The following is a 24850-nucleotide window of genomic DNA, read 5'->3' as shown; positions in this document are numbered from 1 at the left end:
GAAAGAAACTACTCCCTTTTCAGTGAAAGCACTTGGCCATCTGAGCAGCCCCACTCCACAATCTGCCAAATTGCTAAACTCAGAAACAGTTAACGGTCTTGACATATCTGACAACCTACAACACGGACCCTGCCTGTGTGTGTCTGAGCTCCACGGCGGTGTCAGTGGAGTAAGACACGAGCATCTGTGAGTGAGGCTGTGATCCAACCCATTTGGGAGGATCTAAATTAAATCTGTCCCCCCCTGCTCCCTTACCCTTACGCCGAAAGGGTTAAGTTTCACAAGAGCCTGGCTCAGGTGCCTGTTTCTCTCCTCCACCCACACCCTGTTTATTTCTCTCCCCATCACTCTGGTTGTTGTTCTGGCTGTCTGAGAGAAAGTTGACTCATTTTTAACATTTAACAAGCCTCCCCCTCCCACTAGAAGGTGCCTGAGCAGCTGAGGATTTTACCATCTGTGAACCCTTTACACTCCCAGTAGACTCTCTTTCTACCTTCGTGACGCTGTGCATCCAACCCACGCCATGCGCCTTCTCTGTGTCCCATTTACTCTCTCTCTCTCTCCTGAGAGAGAGACGTGGATTCATGTCAGGAATCCAGCTGGGTGGTGACTGGCATGGGATGACCTCAAAAAGAACTCCACTGCTTTCCTTCCTTCCAGGAGAATGCCAGGCATTTAGTGTCGGGGAGAGGGAAGTGAGTGCACAGAGTTCTTGCCCTCAAGGAGCTCATGAATTGAGGAGGAAAGGCAGCGATATGGATGGTGCTAATTGCTAGTGTTTACTGAGTGTTCAGGATGTGCGAGACACTGGTTTTCCCGAATGGTCTCATCTAACCCTCACCACATCCCTGTGAGCTTGGGAATTTTCTTCTCCTCCTTTTAGAGATGAGAAAAGGGTAAGGAGGACAGGTAAATGGGCCCAGGCCACGTAGCTGGTCGGTGGTGGACCCAGCTGTCTGTCTTCAGAGGACAAACAATATTATTATTACTACTACTACTGCTGTTTATTGAGTGCCTACTATGTGCCATGTATCGAGTGCTTACGTATGTGCTATCTTTCAGTCTCCGTAAAATGCTATGAGGATGGTTTTATCAGAAGGTCATGATTTACTGGGGTTCCTGTGGTAGGAAGTGACAGCATGGGACTTACACCAAGGTTTGATTCTAGAACTTCCAGGCTCCTAAACCCTGGGCTGTGGCACGTCTCATTATCACAGTGGAAGATTTACCCTCCAAGCCTGCCCCCAGTTAGAATGAAAGGAGGAACTATTGAAAATGACTCCAGGAGCACAGGCACAAAGTGGGGTGATCCGAGGGTGCCTGGGTTCTGTGTTCACCCTAAATAGGATGTACAAGTCAGTCAACAAGTGTTTTCTGAGCGCCTGGTGTGCGTAGGACAGAGGGGCCCCTACAGCTTGATGTTCAGGCCCTGGGGGGCCGTGCTGGTTCCCGCCAGGTAGGGTTGAGTGCTCTGAGGAAAACACAGGGTAATGGGATCAAAGGGGTGCCCGTGAAGGCCTCCCTCAGGCAGAGACACTTCAGCTGCAGGCCCAGTGATGGGCTGGGTGAAGAGGGTTTTGGCCAAGGCAAGTGAAGGCAAAGGACGTTCCAGAAGCAGGAACAGCTTGACCGTTGGAAGGAACAGAAATACCCGGATGTGCCCTGAGCTCTGGGCGTGGGTGTGTGTGGCCAGAAGGTGACAGTCAGTGGCTGAGGCGGAGTGCCCTATAGCTCCCTCCTGAGGGAAGCTGCTCTGGAGATAGCAGGGTTGGGGCCCCTCCTTTATCGGAAGGGCCCCCAACCCCCTCCTGCCTCCTTCCCCACTTCGGCAGTGTTCAATCATTATTTGTTGAAGTATCCCTTGGCTTCTGGCCTGGAGAGCAGAGAAACTTACATTTGAAATAAAAGCGTTGGCTTCTCTAAAACTCATTCTTGTCACCTCTAAGCCGAAGGTGATTTGTGATCTAGGGTAGATGGCATGCAGGCAGTAAGTTTTGGTCTTTTCTAAAATAATAAAGTGAAAACTGTCATCGCGTAGGTTTGTGCCCTCCCAAGCACATCCACGTGCAACATGTTAATAAATACAGCAATAGTCGCACTTCTTTTGTGCTTATTATATGAGTCTCGTTGGTTTGAGAGCTTTTGTTGCATTTAGACAACTCTGGGAGCTGAGTACTATTTTTATTCCCACTTTAAAGATGTGGAAGCTGAGGTCTAGAGAGGTGAAATGTAAAGAGCCCAAGGTCACACGATTGGGAGAACACGGGCTAGAATCCCTGACACAAGAGTCCTGGAGGCTCCCAGGGCAGGATCATCAGGCCTATTTTACAGAGGGAGGAGACTGAGGTGCAGTGATCAAAAGGGTATGGAAGAGAGTTGGGCCTGGAATCTGTGTGTTCTGGTTCTGGCTGATGGTCCAGTATCAGAGGGAAAGGTGGTAGAACTGTATACTGTGTGCCTTGCCCTGACTTGTCAAGCACTCGAAGTCAAGGGCCTCCTTGAAGTGGAAATACAGCCCTGGGCAGCCTTCACGGAGAGCGGGAGCTGGCAGTGGTCCCTGTGGCCACACCCCTTTGGACATGTCTAAGGCCCACGCCAGGGCTGCATCTGGTTTATGTACCCCCTCTGATGGGACTTCAGCCTATTGTTCCGCAGCCCTCTCATGCACCCCAGATCCCCCCAAACCACCCGGGACACTTTGAAAAGGGCTGTTTCCTGGGCTTCGAGATAGGCCTATTGAATCAGGATCTCGATCATGGGGCCCTGGAATCGTGTTGACCTCACGCCAGGCAGTTCTGAGAGGTGTTCAGGTTGGAGAACCCCTGGTCTCGGCCTCAGCACTGAGACCTCAGACGGGTGGAAATGACTGTGATTCACTCTAAGGTTCCAGGCGTGATGCTTACACACAGGACCGTGGTTACTTTGGCCAGGGGAAGGGCTGTTATATCATCAGCCCCAGGCATTTGGGGACGTGCTGGAAATAGCTCACTGGCTGAGTGTTTCTACTTTACATCAGTGTGCTTAGGTGTGTCTGGGGGCTGCAGCCTAACTTTTTCTTTTCTTTCTTTCTTTTTTTTTTTGTATCTTTTTGAAAAACTGTGGTAAAATGTACATAACAAAAAATTGACCATTTTAACCATTTTTAGGTGTACAGTTAAGTGGCATTAAGTATATTCTCATTGTTGTGCATGCAGCCCAGTCTAGACTGCTCCTTTTGGAACTTTCTAGGAAGGAGAGGCTATGCACCTATTAGGAGCTTAATAACTGCTTTCAGATGACAGTGGAGCCATGGGAATTATTGGGGTGATAGGGTAAATTATTGTGTATTAAGTAAGCATCCCCGCTTCTGACTTTTCTTCTGAGCAACTTCTGAGAGAGGCTGGTGAGATGTGTTCAACGTTCAATTTCTATTTCTGGGCCAGGCAGGATGATGAGTTCATTGTCTGGTCAATGTCAAGGGCCACTTCCCCTGCCTTCCCCAGATCCCCCAGGGGAATAGAGGCTATCTCTATAAAAAAATCCAAGTGTCCCTCCACTGTGTGTATTGGTAAGAGGCAACCCACAGTCAGGGCTGGGACTAGGGTTTCACATGCTGCCTACCCAAGACCGAGCTGGTGGAGAACCACACAAATAGGCCTTTTTATATTTAAGAGGCGATTTTTCTTTTTCTTTTTTACTGTGTGTCAACAAAAGATCTGTGGACAATCTTGTTATACATTTCACACTGCTGACTTCATAAGTGTAAGAGCAATCATGACCCATTTACATTTTTTGGTGCATTTGGGTTTATTTCTGTGGTTACTGTATTCTGAGGAGGCCTACAAAAGCTGGCCTGTTCAGAGGTGGAGCACGTTGCCAATGGAATTTTGGGGAGCCTCACAGCAGTGGAAGGGTGGACACGAATCAGTGAGCGAACTCAGAGTTACAGAAGTATTGCATTTTGCAGCTGGAAGGAATCTTGTACAGGGTAACCCCCCCTTATTTAACAACTATGAGGGTATTGAGACCAGGAAAGGGGGGTGGGTCCCTACCCAAGGTCACAGGTCTCATTAGGGACCTAGCCCCACACTGCCTGCCTGGTCTGCAGCCCACTGACTTTCCACTGCCTCAGACCTTGCCCTCTAATGAACCTAAGGTCTTTCCAAATTCATTTATGGGGCTTGTGACTTCTCTGTTTTTCTTTTCCTGGGTAGAATCAGTCTTTGCTTCTGAGCAGACCTTTCTCTTTGAGTTTCTTTCCTAAGACCTTTATCTTCTTGATTACATTTTGGACCTCCCCCCAACCCCCCATCTGTAATGAGACCCCGGGGTACGCTGGTTCTCTCTCCAGGATGGCAGCACAGCTGGTTGAAAAGGGGAAACTGAGTCATTGGCTTTCTGGCATGGCTTATCCTTTCTCAGAATTCTGAAGTCCCATCTGATATTATTTAGTCTGGGAAGTGACTTGCATGTAAGCTTCAGAAAGAACTCAACAGAGCTCTCTGTGATAGATTCTTGGGGAGACCATAGAAACTGGCTGTATATGTCTTAGAGAGAGACCCCCTCGTGAGAGCCAGACCCCACTCTCCCGAGCAAAAACTAGGAAGGTTCCGGGCTCTTGTGACATGCAGTTGTCTCAGCTGCAAAGTTGCATTAATTAATTGACAAAATCCTAAATGTTTATTGAGGACTTATTTTGTACTGGCTCCACTCAAAATAGGGGATATAGGAATGAGTTTACCAGTGTCTCTGACGTAAGGAAGAGGCTTTGAGTAGGTGCGCAGGTGTCCATTAAAGGGCTTAATTACATGCTTCTGTTTCCTCGTTACCCCTGGAGATTGAGAGACGCTGTGGAAAAACAGCACGGAGATTCCTCAAAAAATTAACAGTAGAGTTTCCATATGAAAAACAGGACGGAGATTCCTCAAAAAATTAAAAATAGAGCTTCCATATGACCCAGCAATTCCACTTTGGGTATTTATCTGAAGAAAACAGAAACACGAATCAAAAAGATATCTGCACCTTTGTGTTCACGGCAGCATTACGTGCAATAGCCAAGATACGGAAGCAACCTAGGTATCCACTGATAGATGAAATGATCAAGAAGATGTGGTGCACACACAAACACGCACACACCCCCACCCACCCAATGGAATGTTGCTCAGCAATAAAAAAGAAAGAAATTGTGCCATTTGCAACAACATGGATGGACTAGGAGGGGAATATGCTAAGTGAAATAAGTCAGAAGAAGACAAATACTATATGATTTCACTTATATGTGGAATCTGAAAAAAAGCAAAACAAATGAATAAAAAAAGGAGAGAAAGCTGCTAGAAGAATTGCGGACCCTTGCACCTCAGTGGGGGCTGCAGCTGTTCTTCACCACCGTGTTCCCGTACAGCGTGGATGTTCCGTGGATAGTTTCTCAGTGCACAGCCTCTCTCTTTTTTTAAACTTTCATACGGGAGGCAGCTCTTATGTAGACGGAGTAAGACTGAACTTAGGTCTGACTTCCGTGGGTTTGAGTCTCTGCTCAACCACTTGGCTCTGTGCCCCTGGACAAGTCACTTAGGTCCCCGAGCCTCCATTTCCTTCTCAATGGAACGGAGATGCAGTGATTTATGTTGGGACCATGGGTGCATCACTTAGCTTCTCTGACCTCGCATTTCTAATTTTTAAAATGGGAGGCCAGTGAGGATGAGTGTGGAAGGCCCACTGGAACAGGCAGATAGTTAAACAGATGTTCATTATTATCATTCCCGTGTCCGGAATGGGCTCTTTACTGTTTGATCTCAAAGGAAGTTTCAAGAGAATAACTGTATTCCAACGTGGGTAACTTCTGATTGCCGGTATGCGAGGATGCGTTTCCTGGCCGGTGCCCCCAGGCTCCAGCCCTGATTCTGCTGCCTGACTATCCCCAGCCAACGATGCTCGTGAGATGCACAGGTAATTTGAATAACTCTTTAGGCCAAACATAATTGGAGATAAAAGTTGTTTAAGGATCCTTTCAGCAGTGCCCGGCTAACCAGAAGCAATGTTTTGGATCATCTGCCATTCTCACACCATTCTCTCCATCAGCGTGGATAATCGAGACACACACAGAACTGGAACCGTTATTTGTAATTGAAGACCACGGACCACGGTCACATAAGATTAGCCCTAAGAAACCCCTAAGTAACCGGTCCCCTTTATTTCTATAGACTTTTGAAGAAAAAGACCTGAACTTTGAATAAAACCATTTGCTTTTCGCTTTCACGGCCTTCAGTTTTTTTAGTAGGGGATTGAAGCCAGAAATCATTTATGACTTTCCCCCCATACATTACAGGTTTTGGGGGATAAAATATCTTTTGCGGTTTCTGTTAACAAGAAGGAAGATTCCAGCCGTAAGCCAGAATATAAAAGAAAATTGAAACTGAAGATTGGTTTCTGGATTTGACTGAAGTTTTCAGTACTGTTCAGCCATAGTAAAGCCCCAAGTTTTTCCTATATACGCAGGCTGGTATAATAAAGTTCAGGACGTTTCTTGAAAAGGGGATTAATTAGGTCAATTATGATAAGAGGTTATGCTCTCTGTTTCCAAATACCACAAGACTCAATTTCTTATTTTCAGTGGGAGTTTTAAACCCTTCTGCACCATAGACACATAAATTCTGGATAAATTAAGACAAGGATGAATGAATACTCAATATGTCAGATTCAATCAAAGAATGGTAGACAAATATGTAACTGAGCCTTCACACCAGAGGCAGAATTGTGTCCCATTAAAAGCTTCCTGGACTTATAAGGAGCCCAGTTCTTCTCTCTCTGATGTAGTTGGGTCCAGATGATTTTTGTCAAGAAATGGGTCCTCCTATTTCAGGAAGCCCTGAAATGGGGCTTCCTATTTCAGTTGGAAGGAAGTGAGATTTTCATCTTTCTTATAGTGACTTGCTTGAATGAACCATGCAGAAGTTTAGGTTCCAAGCAAACTCATTGTGAAAAGCAAGCAAAGCCCTGAGCGTTGACATTTATTGACATCAGAAGGACGTGAAAGACAAAAGTGCCCTCTCTGCTGTTTGTGTGGCCTTCCCTGTTCTGTCCCGACTTCCCTCTCTGCGAAGTCGCCCTCCCTTGACCTTGGACATCCAGGAGCCTACTTCTCCTTCAGCCTTTTCATAGCACCTCTTATAAACAGATGCTTCCTGCATCTTTATTCTTACAGACATAGGGTCCTGCTCCAAGGAACATTGCCCTTCTTTAGCTTCTGCTGGAGGAGTAACCTCAAACTTGGTCACGGGGCAGGTCACTGGGAAGTCATCGTGCTATGTTAATATTTTTGAGATATTAGTACTATCTATGTCTCTATCATCTATCTATCTATCATCTATCTATCTATCTATCTATCTATCTATCTATCTATCTATCTATCTATCTATCTATCTATCTATCTATCGGTCTGTCTACCATCTATCTATCATCTACCTGTCTGTCTAGCTATCTACCTACATACCTATCTATGATTCAAGCAAAGCTATGTCAACTGTTTAACAAAGTTTTGTGGAAGAAAAGCTTGATAATTGAGAAACTTTTGCCCTTATTTGTTTGTTTTTGGTGTTGTGGTTTTCCAGATTTTGAGAAAGCTGGTTATTATTTGATTTAGTGACCAAATACTGGAGAGTTACTAGAAATCATGGATTTAAAGGAGCACTGTCTGGGATTTCTGGCCCCAGCAAGAGCTGGGGTTGTTTTTTGGAGCAGGGTTGGGACTTACGATAGAGGGTCTTTCTTGGTACTGCTGAAGACCCACTACCTCGCTCTGCCCTGACACTCACGGGGTGTAGTGGCATCCACTGCCATTCGGGACACCAGGGCAGGGACCTTGGCAGCGTGATGACTGGCTTGGGCACGGGGCTGTCTCAGGGGGCCCGTTATCCTGGAGCTGCCGTTCCTGCTCCTGAGCAAGCCCTCTATTTGGGGTCATCGTCAGAGGACACAGGGCATTTCAATGCTGAGGCATGTTGCCATTTGGATTTGAGGATATTTCTCTTGGCTTGGATAACAAAGCATTAAACTTGCAGCACATATAGAGAGAGAAGGGGAGGGAAGGAGAGAAAGAGAAAGAAAAAGAAGGAAAGGGAACACATTCCTTCCAGGGGTTTGGGCTTTAAGAGGAGGCATGGGGATGGGAGGTTGACCCGTGGGACCGTGAAGGGACTCAGGGATGGTTTCCTTCATCATCGTCATCATCAAATCCAAGAAGGCTATAATTGTAGGATGCATCCCGATTTCAGAGAAGTTAAAAAACAATATGTGCCACCTAGGAATTGTGACTGGCGGTGTACTTGGTGCTTTCATCTCACGTAATCCTCTTAAAAACCTTATGAGGCAAGTTGTCTCTGTAGTCCCGTCTTATCAGTGAGAAAACAGGGACACATAGGAGTCGGGAAGCTTGCAGAAGATCACTCAGCTGTTTCATGAAGGAGCCGGGATTGAAGCAGGAATTCCAGCATCCTCAGACCTCGCCCTTAGCCACCTTGCTCTACTCCCTGGAAATGAGCTCTGTGTGGCTCTTGCAGGTGTGTGTGTTTGGTCACGTTGATGTCGACATTTTGACCCAGCGGTGTCAGACAGATATGCTGACTGTGCCACAACTTTTACTAAGTAACTTAAACCCACTTCCATGTTTTCACGTTATTACTCTTACTAAGGGACGGACCCAGAATGGTGAAATGCTGCTTCGTGTCGGCTCACTTCCCCCTCCTCTCTACATCAGATAGATCTCTGTTGATAATGCTCAGAGATAATAACCATTTACGTGCTCTCTCAGTCTAGAGAACCTGTCCGTTCCTGGCTGTGTGACTTTGGCAAGTGCTTCTCTGAACTTGTTCCCTCATCTGTAAAATGGGAATGATAGCATTCAGGGTGGTTTCGAGGAAGCAAAGATGAAGGTAATGTTTCCTAAAACACCTGGCATTCAATATGGCGTACATGGGAGCTCAAAATATGTTTTGATTATTCTTCACTCCTCCGCTCCGGGTCACCCAGATGGTAGGTAGCAGCAAGCCCAGAACCAGAGCCCTTTCTAACCCACCTGGTCATTGTTCATCGATGTAAACAGGTGAGCGGCTCTCGCATCCCCTTATAGCTATAACCTTTTGCAAACACCTTCTTATTGTTTTACAGCTTTTTAATGTGCCTGCACAAATAGACCTGGTTTGGTTGACATTGAAGGAATATTTATGTCTACACCCAGCCTGGACATGTGCGATGTACCCCGAGAAGCCATGCTTTCCTGCTTATTGCGGCAATAAGTCCCCTTGTGCACGACTTTCTTACTTTTTGGAGAAAGATGGGACGCTGTCTCTATGTTGTCACAAAGCTTTTTTGGGGGGAGGGAAGTGGGAGAAGTCTGAAAATGCTGAACATTTCCCTGGGGAAAAATCACTACAGTTGCTTTGGTCTTTTCTTACCCCTCCTTTGGGTTCCTTCGTGTCCCACTGCCTGTCTTCAGAGGGATCATGGAGTGACTCTCTGAGTTGCATCTTGAATTTACTAGAAGGGAAGAAAGGAGGAGGGAGACGAGGAGCGTAATAGGCTCCAGCTGCAATGGCCTTTTCCCTCTGACCGCATTTCCAGAAGAATTACATTTGAGGCGCAGCAAAACTTCCCCCAAACTCACATGTGCCTTCTCTGCCCTCAGCCCAGGGCTCCCCCACCCCGTCCACTTCTGGATCTTTTCCAGCACCTGCTTTATCTCCCTCACCCTTGATGGCAACAACGTAAATTATACTTAAGCAACTCAGAGTTCTGGGATATGCACACTTACTGTGCCCTCACTTTTCAAAGATCTGTCCCGGGAAACTATCCACATTAGTGGATAACTTTTGGGAAAAGTCCAGCTCTTTGTTTAGAGTTTCCCTGGCTTTCAGCAGCATCTTTAACACTTAGAGTTGATTTGGATCTAACATTATATCAAAGTTATCATTGTTAAGAGGGAAAATAATATACCACGGGGAAGAAAGCATAAAAGCCACCCTAACAATTGTTTTCATGTTTATATGGGTATATATATTTACACAGCCAAGATCCTGATCCTCAGAATATTTTGAATTCTGCTGCTTTAACTTCAACCCCTTCTCCATGTCTTTACATTATGACTTTTTAATCACAGTATCATTTGTTGAGTAGTTAATGTACTGTGATTCATAAACAACATACCTAAGGTGAACTATGATTTATGAAATTATTCCTCTAATCTTGGACATCGTAGAGTGTTTACAACTTTTTGGCCATTGAAAGGGAAATATTATAGTAAACATCTTTGCACATAAATCTTCTAGCTTCTGTTCAATTATTCTCTTGGTGTAATTTCCCAAGAGGGAAATTGCTGGAGTTGAAAGCTGTGAACATCTTCGCAGCTCTAGTGACGCAGTGCACGTGGGGATATTTTTAAAAATCAGTGTTCTCTGTTAGCCTCATGTTAGCCAGAAAAATGCCAGAAGAAAATAATACAAATGAACCACTATACAGAGATAATTCCCATCTTTAACTCCTCTAAACATATGGAAATGAAAATACGGGTTTGGGTAGATGGGTGGTTGGCTGCCTTGGAAGGTTCCAGCTCTTTCTGACTGTGAGCATGTCTTTCTTCATGGAAGGTCGTCTCTTCCACACTCGCTTGCTTCTGGAGCAAAGGTACTGTGTGTTCAGCAACCACACGTCAGCATGCTGTAGCCGCCTCACACACATTTTGAATAAAACCGGAATGGTTAGATCTCCATCACACATCACCAATCCTTCTGTCTGCTAACCACGTAACAGTTCCTCTCTGATTTGTGAAGTAATGCGTATATATCATGCCCATCACAGTGAGACTTTGGATCAGAATAGAAAAGGATTTTGAGGTGCTCTCTTGGGGAATAATTAGAAAAACAAGGTACTGGACATCAGGAAGCTAATTTAGCTTATTGAGTACTTACCGCAGGCCCGGGCTGCTCCAAACACTTGACATGCATTAACTTATTTAGTCCTCATAGTACCCTTACTAAATAGGCATATTGTTATCCCCCTTTTACAGATGAGGTCATTGAGGCCAGAAGATTGAGTATATTGTCAAGGTCACACAGGATATGAACCCATGTGTATTAGTTTCCTAGGGCTGCCATAGCAAAGCATCACAAACTGGGTGACTTAAAACAACTGAAAGGTATTCTCTCATCGTTCTGGAGGCTACAAGTCTGAAATCAAGGTGTGGGCAAGGCTGTGCTCCTTCTGAAGGCTCACAGGAAGACCCCTTCTTTGCTTCCTCTTAGCTTCTGGTGGTTGCCAGCAGTCCTTGGCATTGCCGGGCTTGTGGCTACCTCCCTCCAGCCTCTGCCTCCATCTTTAAGGACCTTCTGTGTATGTGTCTCTGTGTCCTCTCCTCTTCTTATAAGGACACCAGTCATTGGATTTAGGGCCACCCTAGTCCAGTATGACCTCATCTCAATTTAACTAGTTGCATCTGCAAGGACCCTCTTTCCAAATAAGGTCCCATTCTGAGGTTCTGAGTGGACAGGTATTTGGGGCGGGGGGCACTATTCAAGCCACTCTACCATGGTCTTCACCAGGACCATGGTGAAGTCTTCACCAGGACCAGGCCTTTCTGCCTTGTAGGGCAGGGTGGAGAGAAGGGAAAGCAGAAGCTTGGGCAGGATCAGGTTTGCCCAGCTGGCCTTGAGAGAGACAAAAGATGGGTGACAATCCCCATAGGCCTTGGAAGAGGCCATGTGGCGGGGCAGGAGTGGAGCTCTGTGCAAGACGTGGGGGTGCTTGGTACAGTCCGACTGTATGAGTGTGAAGTGATCCTGCATGGAGCTGAATAGCTTTCTGCACTGGAGGGAAGAGCGTGGGTCTGGGGTTAATGTCCAGCCATGCTTGAGTAGCTTAAGTAAAGGTTACCCAGAATATATCCCTTTTCAAGCAGCCACGTTATTCTGTCTCTGAAGCTGTGGGGGAACCCCCTAGGCAGACCTAAATGTCTCTAAGTCGTAAAATGAGACTTGGAGCACCAGCCACAGAGAAGAAAGTATTTTGGCATGTTATCTGCATCACTGCAAAATAAATTTATAAGCATTCCAGGGAAACTGCAGGGAAGAGAGAGTACAAATTCTCCCGAATGAAGGAAGGGTAAATGGAAAGTAACTGTCTGATGCCCATGATTACTCATTTAAGGTGTGTAGCATGTAATTAATATGATCTGGGCTGCCGGGGCTGTCTCTCTTGTTTTATTTAAGTGAACGTAAAACGTAATTTATAAGGGCTTTCCTGGGTTAACTGCCAATTTCAGTTCCTTGAACTGTGTTTTTCCACCGGGTCTTACTACGTTTCTCGACAATAAAATTGGTCCACCACTGTCAGGGTTTTCAGGAACAGAATTTGTGCTGAGGTTGGGAGTTGAGGGCTGGTTCTTCTTCCCCCCAGACACTCAGGTTCTTCACCTTCAGACCAGCCCGGAGGTGTCAATTCCTGTTAATTTTCTGTTAATGTGAGTGTTTTTTTTACGTCATTGAAAGTGACATTTGTGTACAAAAAAGGCTTATGAAAAAAATTAAAGCTACAGATTTAGGAAGCTAATTCTAAGTCTTTAAGTTAAGAATCTTACTTTTCTATTCATAAATCTAGCGAACATTTACTGTTACATTTAGGGTAACCTTTGATTCATATGTGACCCTTTAACAAACTTAACCTTTTAACATTTTAAATTGTGTTTAAAATTTAATATACAGAGGGGGCCAAAAAATGTATACACATTTTAAGAAAGGAAAAACCTGTATTAAAATTGTAATTCTCTATATAGACTAATAACAAAAGATGAATACTAGTCATGTGTATACATTTTTTTGGCACCCCCGGTATTTAATGTCCTTTTTGAGTACTTCAATTGTCTGACAAAGAAATACATCAATATTATAAATCTAATACCTCAAACTTAGACATATAATGAATCTTAAGTTTCTTATATGTTCCAATGTTACATGTAAACTTAGACTATCTCAACTTAAAATCTCAAGGCAAATAAATTGTTTAATTAAATCTTTCATATTGGTATTGCAAGGGAGCTCTATTCTGATAGGTCAAAATATATAAATCTTGTGGGTTTTCTTAAATATTTCTGTACTTATTTTATAAATAGCCTATTGAGATATAATTTACATATAAAATTCACCTATTTTCCGTGTAGAATTGAATGAATTTTAATATGTTTACAGAGTTATACAACCATCACCACAATCTAATTTTAGAACATTTCCACCACTCTAAAAAGAACCTTTGTGTCTATTTACCTTCGCTCGCCATGCCAACCCCAGGCCTTAGGCAACCTTTAGTATACTTTCTGTGTCTCTATATATTACCCTGTTTTGGACGTTTTCTGTGCTTAATTTGAAATCATGCCGGGCTGGGTCTTTAAGGAAACAATTTTGCCATCTCAAACAATTTAGGGGTCACCTTCTTCAGCAAATCTTTGAGTGATTGCCTCAGTAGCCCGAAGTTTCTTTATGATTCAACCCCTAGCTGGGTAGCTAAGCTCTGCCTCTGAGTGGGGGCTCTTGCAGCCCGTGACCCAGACTCCAGTTCCTTAGTACCTAATTCAAATGTTTCCCCACCAAAGACCCCCCGCCCCAGGTGGTTTCATTCCATTGGGATTCCTTGCCTGTCTGCTGGGCTCCCTGCGCTAAAACCCAGTTAAAGTGAGAGGTGACTGAACGCTCGGCGTGGTCTCTGGCCGAGAGGTGATGCTCATACAGCCACGTGACCAGTGGTCGTCTCACAGTGCTTGCTCAGTGGCCACAGCCACACGCTTACCCAGCTGCCTCTGGACCCCGCCTCAGGCTGAGGCTCCACGTCTCCCAGCGGGACGGCTTAGAAAGCAAACCTCCAGCAGGGATTCAAACTGGTCTTTATGGATCTGTGTTCACAGCAGCGTTATTCACAATAGCCAAAAGGTGGAATCGACCCTAAATATCCATCCATGGATGACTGGATAAGCACAATGTGGTAAATACATACCGTGAACGTTATTCAGTCTTAAAAAGAATGAAATTCTGACACATGCTATGCTATGGATGAAACTTGAAGTTTCTACATGAAATAAGCTAAGTGAAATAGGCCAGACACAAGAGGGTAAATAATATATGATTCCACTTACATGAGGTACTAGAGTAGTCAGATTCACAGAGACAGGAACTATAATGGTGGGTGCCTGGGGCTGGGGAAGGGACGTGGGGAGTTATTGTTTAAGGGGTATAGTGTTTTAGTTGGGACGACAGAAAAAAATTCTGGAGATAGATGGTGATGATGACTGCACAGCAATGTGAATATACTTAATGCCATTGAACTGTGCACCTAAAAATGGTTAAAATGGTCAATTTTATGTTATGTATATTTTTCCAGACGTTAAAAAAAAAAAGCAAAACCCCATGTGTGTTATTCTCTGCCTTGAAGATCTTACTCTAGAATCAAATGAATGCTTTCCCAGTCTGGCCTCCGATCCTTTTTGGAATGAGTTAAGGTAGAAATAAAGAAATGAAGATGCGCTCTCCTGTTTGGCACACTCTCTGCAGCTAGGCTCTGTGTAATGCTTGTAAGGACATCCCCTGTGACACCTCCCTCACCGTCCCCTGAGCTCGCTGGCCCCAGTGGGAACACGTTTCTTCCTCTCCTTCAGGTTGCCCTGCGTGTGCACCCTCTGTGTACCCCCCTGTTTCTCCTATCTGGCTGGTCCAGCGTCTCCAGACCTTTCTGAGCTATGAATCCCCTAAGGCTTTTGCTCAGCTCTCAGCTTCCCTGGGAGCGTCTGCTTCAGAGGGACTAGCTGTATATGTCTTTTTACAAGTACTTTGGGTGACTCTTATCAGGAAAGTTTAAAAGACATTGGACTAGGACAACTATGTTTCAAAAATGACCTCGTTTCCTGTCTTTTGGGACAAGAGCTCTCATTCATTCATTCATTCATTCATTTGTTCATTCATTCAGGCCTTGAATTTAGGCACTCTTTGAGGTGCTAAGGATATCATGGTAGATAAGACCGTCCACGTCCTTCCTCTCGTGGAGCTTAACAGTCTTGTGGTCGTGAGGGACAGTGGTTGATAAAGCATTTAACATAAAAAGTCAGGAGGTAATAGAGTCTTGAAGCAGTGGAGGGATAGAGTGAGAAAGAGGACAGACTCTGTTAGATACTGTGGTCAGGGAAGGCATCCCCAGGGAGCTGATCATGTGATCAGAGATCAGAAGGAAGAAGGAAACAGTCGTGTTGGTATCTGGGAAGAGCATTCCAGGTTGATGGAACTGCAAGTGCAAAGGCCCTGAGGCTAACGCTGGGCATTTTTGAGGAACTGCCAGATGCCCACTATGGCTGTAAGAGGGGTATAAGGCCGGTAGGAGCTAGGTCTAGTGGGGCCTCCTAGACCATGGAAGGACTTTGAGTTTGTTCTAAGGTGGTAGGAGGGCTTTGGAGCAGGGAGGCTGTTGTGATCTGATTTACATTTTTTGGTGATTCTGGCATTGGCTAGAGAATAGAGTAGGGAGACCAAGGTCGCACCAGGGAGACCAATAAAGAGGTTTTTGTCTTAGCCTCAGGGGGAGGTGACGGTGGCTTGGACCAGGGTGGTAAAGAGCAGAGATGTGCTGATGGGTGGCGTGTAGCAGATGAAGGAGAGGGAAGCCAGAATGACTCCTGGGTGTTGGGTCTGCACAGCTAGGGGCCTAGTGGGGGCATTTATGATGGGGATCATTGGAGAGAGGCATTTCAGAGGTGGAAGTCATGAGTTCTCTTTATCAGTGTTTAATATATTCAGCTCATAAACAACTTCACATTGAACGAACGCTTTTATCCTTGACTGAGTCTTTCAAGATGTCTAAGTCAGGGGTTTTTAAACCATGTGTCACCACCCGTTGGTATGTTGTAAAATCAATTTAATGAATTGTGACTAGTATTAAAAAACTAGCAGAGAATAGAAAATATCAATATCAGTCCATCACACGTAGTCAGGATAAGAACTGTTTCACAAAACCTTTGTTTCGGATTTATATGTTTATTTATGTGTAAACTGGGTGCAAAGGAGAAAGGGACGAGGACAGACTCAGGAGACCCTCTTTCTAACCACAACCCTGCTTCCAACTAGCTGTGTGACCTTAAGTGAATGACTTTTGCTCCTGGAAGTCCATTTCTCCACCCATAAGATGGAGCTGGAGATGAAATGAGTTCCACTGGCTTGGGGTTCGTTAACCTTTTAATGCTTGGCGCCTTCTTTCTCCCTCCATTTCTCTCCCTTTACCTCCCCAGGCTTTCTCACTAGGTGGACTGCAAACTCTACTGCCCAGAAAGATCATTTTTTTTTTCAGTTTTGCATCCTGCCGTTTCTCTTGCTCAATCAGAAGCAATTCTGAGGGTCCTTTTCCCTTAGTCATCCCTTGGTATCCACAGGGGGCTGGTTCCAGGACGCCTGTGGATACCAACACCCACAGATACTCAAGACCCTTATGTAACATGGTGTAGAACAAGGCATCTCATTTTTCTTGCTTGTGTGAAGGTTGCTGGGACCAGACGATCTCTAAAGACCCCTCTCGTCCTAGATTCATCTGATTCTGCACTGAACTATCTGATTGACAGCTGGTTTGCACATGAGCCGGGACCTCGTACTTTTAGGGAGTAGGCACAGTCCTTTGCTCTGGGCACTTTTTTGCAGATGGGCCAGAATTATCTAAAAGGGAGTGGGTTGACTGCAGCGGCCATTGGTTTGGGTGAGTGTATTTAATGGCCAGTCTTCTCCCAGCAGGTAAATGCAACGTCTACTGCATATTCTTCAAGCTGAGTATCAGAGTTCCTCATGTCAGGTTTCTATGACAATAAATCTCCTGGATTTTAGATGAAGCTGGGTCTTTTCTCTTCCCGAGTTATACCAAGGGCATTCATCGAATTCTCAGATTTATACCCTTGACCTTCATCTGCCAAAAGCTTAATTCACTTTAGTTCTGCAACCACCTCCCCAGGTTGGGCATGAGGAGCTTTCAGTAGGAGGAGCGACTGACCTGGGAATTAGCTATAATAAAAGTTCAGATCATTCCCAAATGAAATAAAACCCCAAATCCCTCAGTATTCTTTAGTGGTTGCTTGTAGAGGCTCCAATAAGGAAACGGACCTGGAAATGTTTTTGAATGGCTCTGAGTTGTCCCCTTGGAGGGACTGTGAGCAGGAAGGAATAGGAAGTTGGAAAGTTGAAGTTTGATAGTAGTATTAATGAAAGCTTAGGCTGACCCTGGCTCCTCCCTCAGTGTTTTGGGGCTGCTGAAAGGCCACCTATGAACACCAGTGTGCCGAATGTCTATAAAGCACCCCAAGGCCCTGGTTAGTTGGAGAACCCGGGGTCAGCATTCAGGACTGCCTTTTTTGCTCGGCCTCTTCCTGTTCTGGACATGTATAAGCTGTAGCGTGGTTCCTTTCAGAGGAGTGGGGGAAAGCATGCAGTGTTTGTATCCCACCTCTACCACTCACTAGCTATGTCGTTGGGTAAATTCTGCAACCTCTCTGAGCCTCAGTTTTTTTGTCTTTAAAATGGGTATGATATCACCTACTGCGAGGGTGGTTGTGAGAAATAGAGGAGAGGCATTAATAAGTGCTAATGTTTATTGAGCGCTTATACCATGTTTCCCCGAAAATAAGACCTAACCGGACAATCAGCTCTAATGCATCTTTTGGAGCAAAAGTTAATATAAGACCCGGTCTTATAATATATTAGATAAGACCCAGTATTACATTATATCATATCACGTCATATATCATATCATATCATATCATATATCATATCATATATCATATCATATCATATCATACCAGGTCTTATATTAGTTTTTGCTCCAAAAGACACATTAGAGCTGGTTGTCCTGCTAGGTCTTATTTTTGGGGAAACACAGTAGAACTCATTTCAAGGCACCTCACAGTTCCACAAGCATGCACCGGATTTATTTTGCTTTATGTTTTTGTTTGTTTTTACTCTTTTGACTAAAAAGTCCAATGAAATAATTTTGAGGAAGTCTGTTAGGACAGAACATGCTAACTTCTTTGTTCTTTTGCTATGAGTCAGTGGTTTGGCCTGATACCCTGTAGCAGAAAAAGTTTCATTGGTTAAACTCTCAGGTCATTTGACCTGTCGTTTTATTTTCATTCATTTGATACAAATGTACCTACTATGCACTAAGCACTTAGTTAGGCAGAGGATGGGTAGAGAGGGGCAAACAAGACTGGCATGTGGGGCTTGGCTGCCAGGGACGTAGAGTTGGAGGGATGAGCCAGCCTAAGAGAAGTTGGCCTGGCCCTGCTCTCCCAGCCCTTTGGCCATCCTCACTGGGCCCACTTTTCTCCTCTGAAAATGAGCAGGAGTGGTCAGATAGGGGATAAGAACCCTTCAGACTCCAAACATGAGTTTTGATTCTTTATTCTTTGCTGGGCAGGAGCAAGCAAGGAAAGCTAAAACCTGGGCCCATCCAGATACGTAAACATGCTGGGTTCAAAGCGCCTCAGATTCCTTGAGATAAAACTAAATCTCACAAAGACACAGACTCCTGAGTGTTAAAAATTTTTTCTTAACTTATGAGAACTTATTTACTTCTATTGGCTTCTCAGCTTTATGAAAACTGCTTAGGACTGAGCCAGTTCTAAGCCAAATTGTGATGTGAAGAACTCTTGCAGCTTCGTGGCTCTCTTGCATCCTTTCCCACTCTTCCCTTCATTCTGCTCCCTTCTTCCTCTTTCCCTCAGTGCTGAGTATTTATTCCAGAGATGGAGCCAAGACAACTAATTTGAGTTCTAGTGATAGGGAGTGACTCAAAGGGCGCTTCTTCCTTTGCATTTTTTAAAAAGAGAGTAGTAGGCCAAAGGGCAATGCTGAACTGAAAAGAATCTGAGTCATCCCCGAAGGACGGGTGCAGGCGAGCATCGGTGAGAGAGTGAGCTGCCCCCGACTCTGAGACCTTGGAACCCTGATCCCCACCAATGGCATTTCAGGCCTGGGCCCCGGGTGATCTGAAACAAGAGGGTCTTGTTCCAAGGACTGCCCCGTGGCCCGTGCTTCCCCAGAGCTAGAGACCACCAGCTCTGCTTCTTGTAAGGCTTTTTAAATTATTATTTTATTATTATATGGCGTTTTTCCATATGAAAAACCTCATCATCCCGACCAGTATGCTGGCCTTTTGGTAGTAGATTATACACTGGGAAGGAATGGATGGGACATTTGCTGCACAGCCAAGACTTGCTTCTTCCTTCACAACCTCTCCTGGCCCTATATGCTTCTCTCCCTCCTGCCCCCATTACTGCTTGACTGCCACCCACCCCTGCCCCTTACACGCCACCGGCCCACCCCCAGCATTTCTCCAGGGCTGTTTAACCTGTGGTTCTCTAGGGAGAACCAGGGCAGGAGGTTCTCCAGGGCAGGAGGGTTCTCTGGCCCTCTGCGTAGGAATTAGGAATTTGGAGCTGGAAGGGGCTTAGAGACCACCTGGTTTTACCTCTTCACCAGACGACCAAGGAGAAATCTGAGGCCCAGGGAGAACTTGTTCAAGGCGAGGATCTTGGTTTGGTGGCAGAGCTAGGGGAAGGATCCAGGACTCTGACTTTCCACAAGAGGGTTTTGGGTGCCATGTCCCAGGCTATTTTACATGTTCATATAACTCCCATAACCACCTTAGGATAGAGGCACTATTACTGCATTTTATAGCTGAGTTTCAGCGATTAAGCCATTGACCCAATGTCCCAAGACTAGTTCATAGTGAACCTAGGATTTGAATACATTTCTGGTTGACTTCAGTTCCTGAATCTTCTCATTCCAAAGGGCACTGTGAGGTGACCAGTTTGTGCCAATTTGCCTGGGACTTTCCAGGTTTCCCCACCAAAAGTCTCCAGTCCCGGAAATGTCCTCAGTCCCAGGCCAACTAGGATGGTTGGTCACTCTAGTTTCAGTAGGGTGACCTCCAAAGGGGATTGGGCAGAGCTGTGACACAGTGCCTTGCAGGACAGGCTGTGGGTCCCACAGTCGAAAAGCAGAATGGCCTGTCCTTAAGGAGGGGCCTGGCTATGGCTCGCCCTTCTTTCATCGTGGTGAGGTTGACTCAGACACTGTCCCATCTCAACACCCTTTGGACAGATGGGCTGGACTGTGCACCAGTGGGGACGTGCTGCATGGGGGCACCAGCATGAATTTGTGCATTTGGAGAAAGCATCTCTGTAATTGCACTGCTGCTCTGTCAGACTCAGAGCCTGGGGAATCATGCCCAGGCTTTTAGCAAATCAGGAGATTTGGGAAATGTCCGAAGTCAGCGGGGTGAGAGCTGTTTGGCTAATGAGACACATTTGAACCGGGATGATTTGGGATAGAAGTGCTTTACTTCTAATGTTGAGGGAAGTGAAAGCACTGACTTTGGTGGGGGAAGTGCTAAGTGTAAAAGCATCTTTTACTGCTTTCAGCCATAGCACTATAAAGTGATGAAAACCACTCACTGGTTCTCGAAACAGACAGGCCTAGGTTTGCATTTGCTGCGTGCTCTGCCATTGGCTGGCTGTGTGACTTAGGGCAAGTTACTTAACCTCTCTGGGCTTCCATTTCCTTAACTGTAAAATGGGAATAAATGATATTATTATTATTCGTTATTCCTAACACAAGGTTTTTATGAGAATTAGATGAAGCAATGTAGAAAAAAGGCTTAGCATTGTGTCAGGCATCTCGGGCACATGGTAAATTCTCAATAAGTGGGCAGTTCACATGATTATTAGTATTAACTATTGCTGTATTGCCCTGGGGACCCTGGACAAGTGCTTTAGCTCCTGAGTTTCTTCTGTACATTGAAAGAGTTAGACTATAATCTCTCAAAATTGCAAAGGTCTTTGGTTTTATACAATGCCATCAAAGGCAAGTTTCCACCCAGGGTCCTGCAGCCTTTCAGTTTTATGTATTTTGACTGGAATTAGCAATCCACCGGCTCCCTGCGTCCCAGCGGCACTGGCAGGGCCACTGGGAGCCACTGAAAGAATGCGATGGGCTCCACTCCTTTGTCATGAGCTGACTTTCTGTCACCTGCTCTCAGTTAACTGAGACTCCAGTGCACTCGGCACAGTAAAACAAACATGAGTGTCTTGGTTTTAATTTTGTCTTCATTTATGTATCTTGGAATAGATAGAATTGTTCCTGGGTCCCAGAAATCTTACTGTCAGTTAAACCAATTAGATTCTTCCCAAATGGCCTTGAATTACATTGATTTGAATTTATAAAGGAGAAAATAAGTGTTGTTGCTAAAAGAAGACGCATCTCTGTAGGTGGACAGCGGAAGGCAACCGTTAAATGCCCTCAGGGATTCCTTTCGTAGAGCTTTTGATCATCCGGCCTTTCATTTTCAAAGGAAAAAAATAACAGCAGCCTGATGTTACTGGCATTTCCCTCCATATCGTATACAGGAAACACGCTGTCCATGAGTGGAAAGGAAGCTTTCAATCCTAGATCATTCACAAACCTCTTTGAGTACTTACTGTGTGCCAGGCACCAGAGAAACAACACGAACAAGATGGAAAGGTCTGTGTATTCCTAATGCCTGGCGTATAGTAGGTGCTTAATAAAAATTATGTCGCAGAAGTAAATGAATGAGCATAATAAATGTTAGCTGGTAGTTTGGCCATCATATCACATCATTTTGATGACTGCTATAACACTGGATTACACTTTAGATCACCTATCCTAGAAGCCACCAGCCAGCCAGGTCTCAAGCCAGGAGGAAACTGTTGCAATGTTTTGTGGACTGGGCACTTGACGTTGCTCCAGTGTGGCAGCCGAGAGCATGAGCTGCCTGTGTTGAAATCCTGTCTTCATCTCTTTCTAGGCATGAGACCTAGGCATGCTCCCTAACTTTGTCTCAGTATTTCCATCTGTGAAGTGGGGACAGTGGTGGTACCTTCCCCATAGGGCTATTGTGCCGATTAAATGCGTGAACTACTTGATACATGCTGAGCGCTCTCTAAATGTTAGCTGCCACCATCTGTGTGTGTTGGTTGCTTCACCTCCTCTGATGCCACTTTTTCTAAGACACACACAGGGTAAGTATACTCACACGTAAATGCATGATCGCCAGCCCTTTCTTTGTCTCCCAGGCACGCAGTAGGTCCTCATTGCTGTCATTGGCTATGAAGGGCCCCACAGTCGGGTTTGAGTCTCGGCTTGGCAACTTTCCACCCATGTGGCCTTGACCTTGGTCAGGTTCCTACAGTTCGGGGGGGCCCAGAGACATTATCTGTAAAATGCAGGTACTTCCTTCACTGTGTGAAGGATTACACTCCACCAAGTGTCTGGCACACAGTGAGCACACCATAAATAGTGGGATTGTTATTCTTCCCATAAAAAGCACACAAGGCCCCTTTGGCTTTTGTGGCCTGGGGTGCCAAACCTCGTTCACATGGCACCCAATGAAGTCACGGGCAGGGCTGGAGGAGCCACCGAGGGCAGACAGCCTTGGGAAAGGGCCCATGGTGCAGGCCCCACACGGTCAAAGCATTTTAAAGGCCTTGTATTAGAAAAATAAACCAATTAAATAATACTGCCCCCCATAAAAGCTGACTTTTAATGGACTCCATAGTGGGGTTTTCTCCGTGGCGGTCCTGCAGCCACAGGTCTTGGTGAGCCTGTCTGCCGCCATGGGGAGAGTTTAATCTTGCATGGCGTGGGCATAATTTTACAAGTTTTATGGCTGTTTTTTCTCCTCCGAAGTGTTGCTATGTCATTGTGCACCGAGGGCAACTTGCGTGCGTTTAACAGTTTACTTCGTTTTTGGTGGAAATGAAAAATGAAGTAATAAATTAAAGAAAAACACAACGTGGATTTTTCCCCTCTTCTCGAGGCAGCCGTGGAGGAACAAAGGACCAGTGTTTTCCTGGTCAGCCGAAGCAAATTCTAATGGCTTTTATGTGTGGACAGTTGCCCGCAGATCGCCTCCTGCCCAGAGAGGGCTGCAGACCACGTAGGGTGTGTTGGGGACACTCAGAGTACTGACCCCAGGAATACTTGGGGTCATTCACTAGGGCAGGGGCCAGCAAACTGCAGCCTGTGGGTCAAATCCGGCCTACCGCCTGTTTTTTGTGAAATTGTTGGAAAAAAAGAAAAAGAAATCAAAAGAAGAGTAATATTTCCTGACATGTGAAAATTGCATGGAATTCAGATTTCAGTGTCCGTAAATTAAATTGTGTTGGCACACAGCCACACCCACTCTTTTGTATATTGTCTGTGGGGCCAAGTTAAGAAGTGACGACAGAGAGTAGATGGTGCAAAGCCGAAACACGGTCTGGCTCTTCATGGAAAAAGTTTGCTGACCCTGCTCTGGGAAGTAGAGGAGAGAAGAAAACGCAGCTCTGAGCTTCCTGAAATTGATGCTTTACTCTCAGGTTTCCGTGTGGCTCAAAGTGACAAGTCAAAGGAGAATTGCATGGAGACGGAGTGGATTCACTCAGAGACCTTCCAGAAGTAATCAGCTACTTGGGGAAATGGCTTTCCTCACCTTTCTGACCTCAGGTTGGCTGCTGAGCAGAGGGGCCCGGGTTTATCCCCCTTTGGCCAGCCTGGTTTGAGGTCTGGTGACTTCAGGGAAGAGGGAAAGTGATTTTTATATAAATTATGTGCATAATTTATAATTTATCGTAAATTATGTGCATACTTTATAATTTATCGTAAATTATGTGCAAATTATGAGCTTCAGAAATTTATAACAAACACTTTTTTGCTGGCACCCTGTTTAAGCATTCTGCATGTAGTAGTAACTCATTTAATCCTCACAACCAATTCATGGAGTTAGGTTCTCTTTTCTTCCCCATTTTACAGATGAAGAAACAGAGGCACAGAAACGTTAGGTATCTTACCTAAGGTCACACAGCTGGTATGTGGTAGAACCAGGATCCCAAACCAGGCTGCTGTTCCAGGGAATGCCCTGCTGTCTATTCTGCTTCCACCACACGGGGTGAATTCTTTAGGCTTTTGAAAGGATCTGCTTTTCTTGTTCGATCCATGCCTCTACCATGTATGTCATTCCACAAGAAAATTGTCTCCTATATGAGAAGAAAGCATGTGTTCATTCATTACTTCACTCCTCCCTCTTTCCATCCCTGCCTTCATCTTTCTCTCCCTCCTTCTTTCCTTTCCTCCTTCCTTCCCTCTACCTCTCCTTCCCCCACCTCTCTCCTTCTTCCAACAAACAATTATAAAGAGAGTGACTGTTAGAAACTGTGAGGGACTGCATGGAGTGAGGGTGTTTTGAGAACCAGAAGAATGAAAAAGGAAAGAATCCTTTTCCATTTAAAAATAGGTCTCTGTGTCCTCATGCTGTTGGGTTTTTGAGAAGTTCACTGAATTCCCCCTCTGCTATTTTTCCCCCCATTCTACCCCCCTTCCTTCATTCAAGCCTTTGTTTCTCAGTCTAATTGTGTAGGACACAGATCCCTGGCCCATGCTGGGATTATGAGCCTTGCACTCCCCCAGGCTGAGGGAGTCGTTCGCCAGTTGTCGGTCACCGGTCATCGATTGGCTGCTCACAGCAGCTCATGGTAGCTCTCGCCAGCTGCTGGCCACTCACAATGGCTGCCGGCCACTCGCCACTCCTGGCAGCACGCGGTAGCCCATCACAGCAGCCCAGCTCCAGGGAGAACCCTTGTTCACAATCTTAGCTGTGGAGGGCGCAGCTCACTGGCCCATGTGGGAATCGAACCGGCGACCTCGGCGTTAGGAGCACGGCGCTCCAACCACCTGAGCCACCGGGCCGGGGCCTGCCCCCTCTGTTATTAATTATAAGTGCTACCTCTGTCTGTCTAGAACCATAAGCTTTTATTCTTTGT

General features: G+C 45.4%; 1 protein-coding gene across 2 annotated transcripts in view; it reads left to right on the top strand.

Annotated features, from left to right (window-relative positions):
* Positions 1–24850, top strand: part of CHST11 (carbohydrate sulfotransferase 11) — a 254595-nt gene that overhangs the window by 94134 nt on the left and 135611 nt on the right. The gene's annotated exons all lie outside the window — the stretch shown is intronic.

The sequence above is a fragment of the Rhinolophus ferrumequinum genome, chromosome 10, assembly GCF_004115265.2.
Source record: "Rhinolophus ferrumequinum isolate MPI-CBG mRhiFer1 chromosome 10, mRhiFer1_v1.p, whole genome shotgun sequence".
Classification (NCBI taxonomy): domain Eukaryota; kingdom Metazoa; phylum Chordata; class Mammalia; order Chiroptera; family Rhinolophidae; genus Rhinolophus; species Rhinolophus ferrumequinum.
Note: the sequence above shows the minus strand (reverse complement) of the source record. Positions and strands in the feature narration are given on the sequence as shown.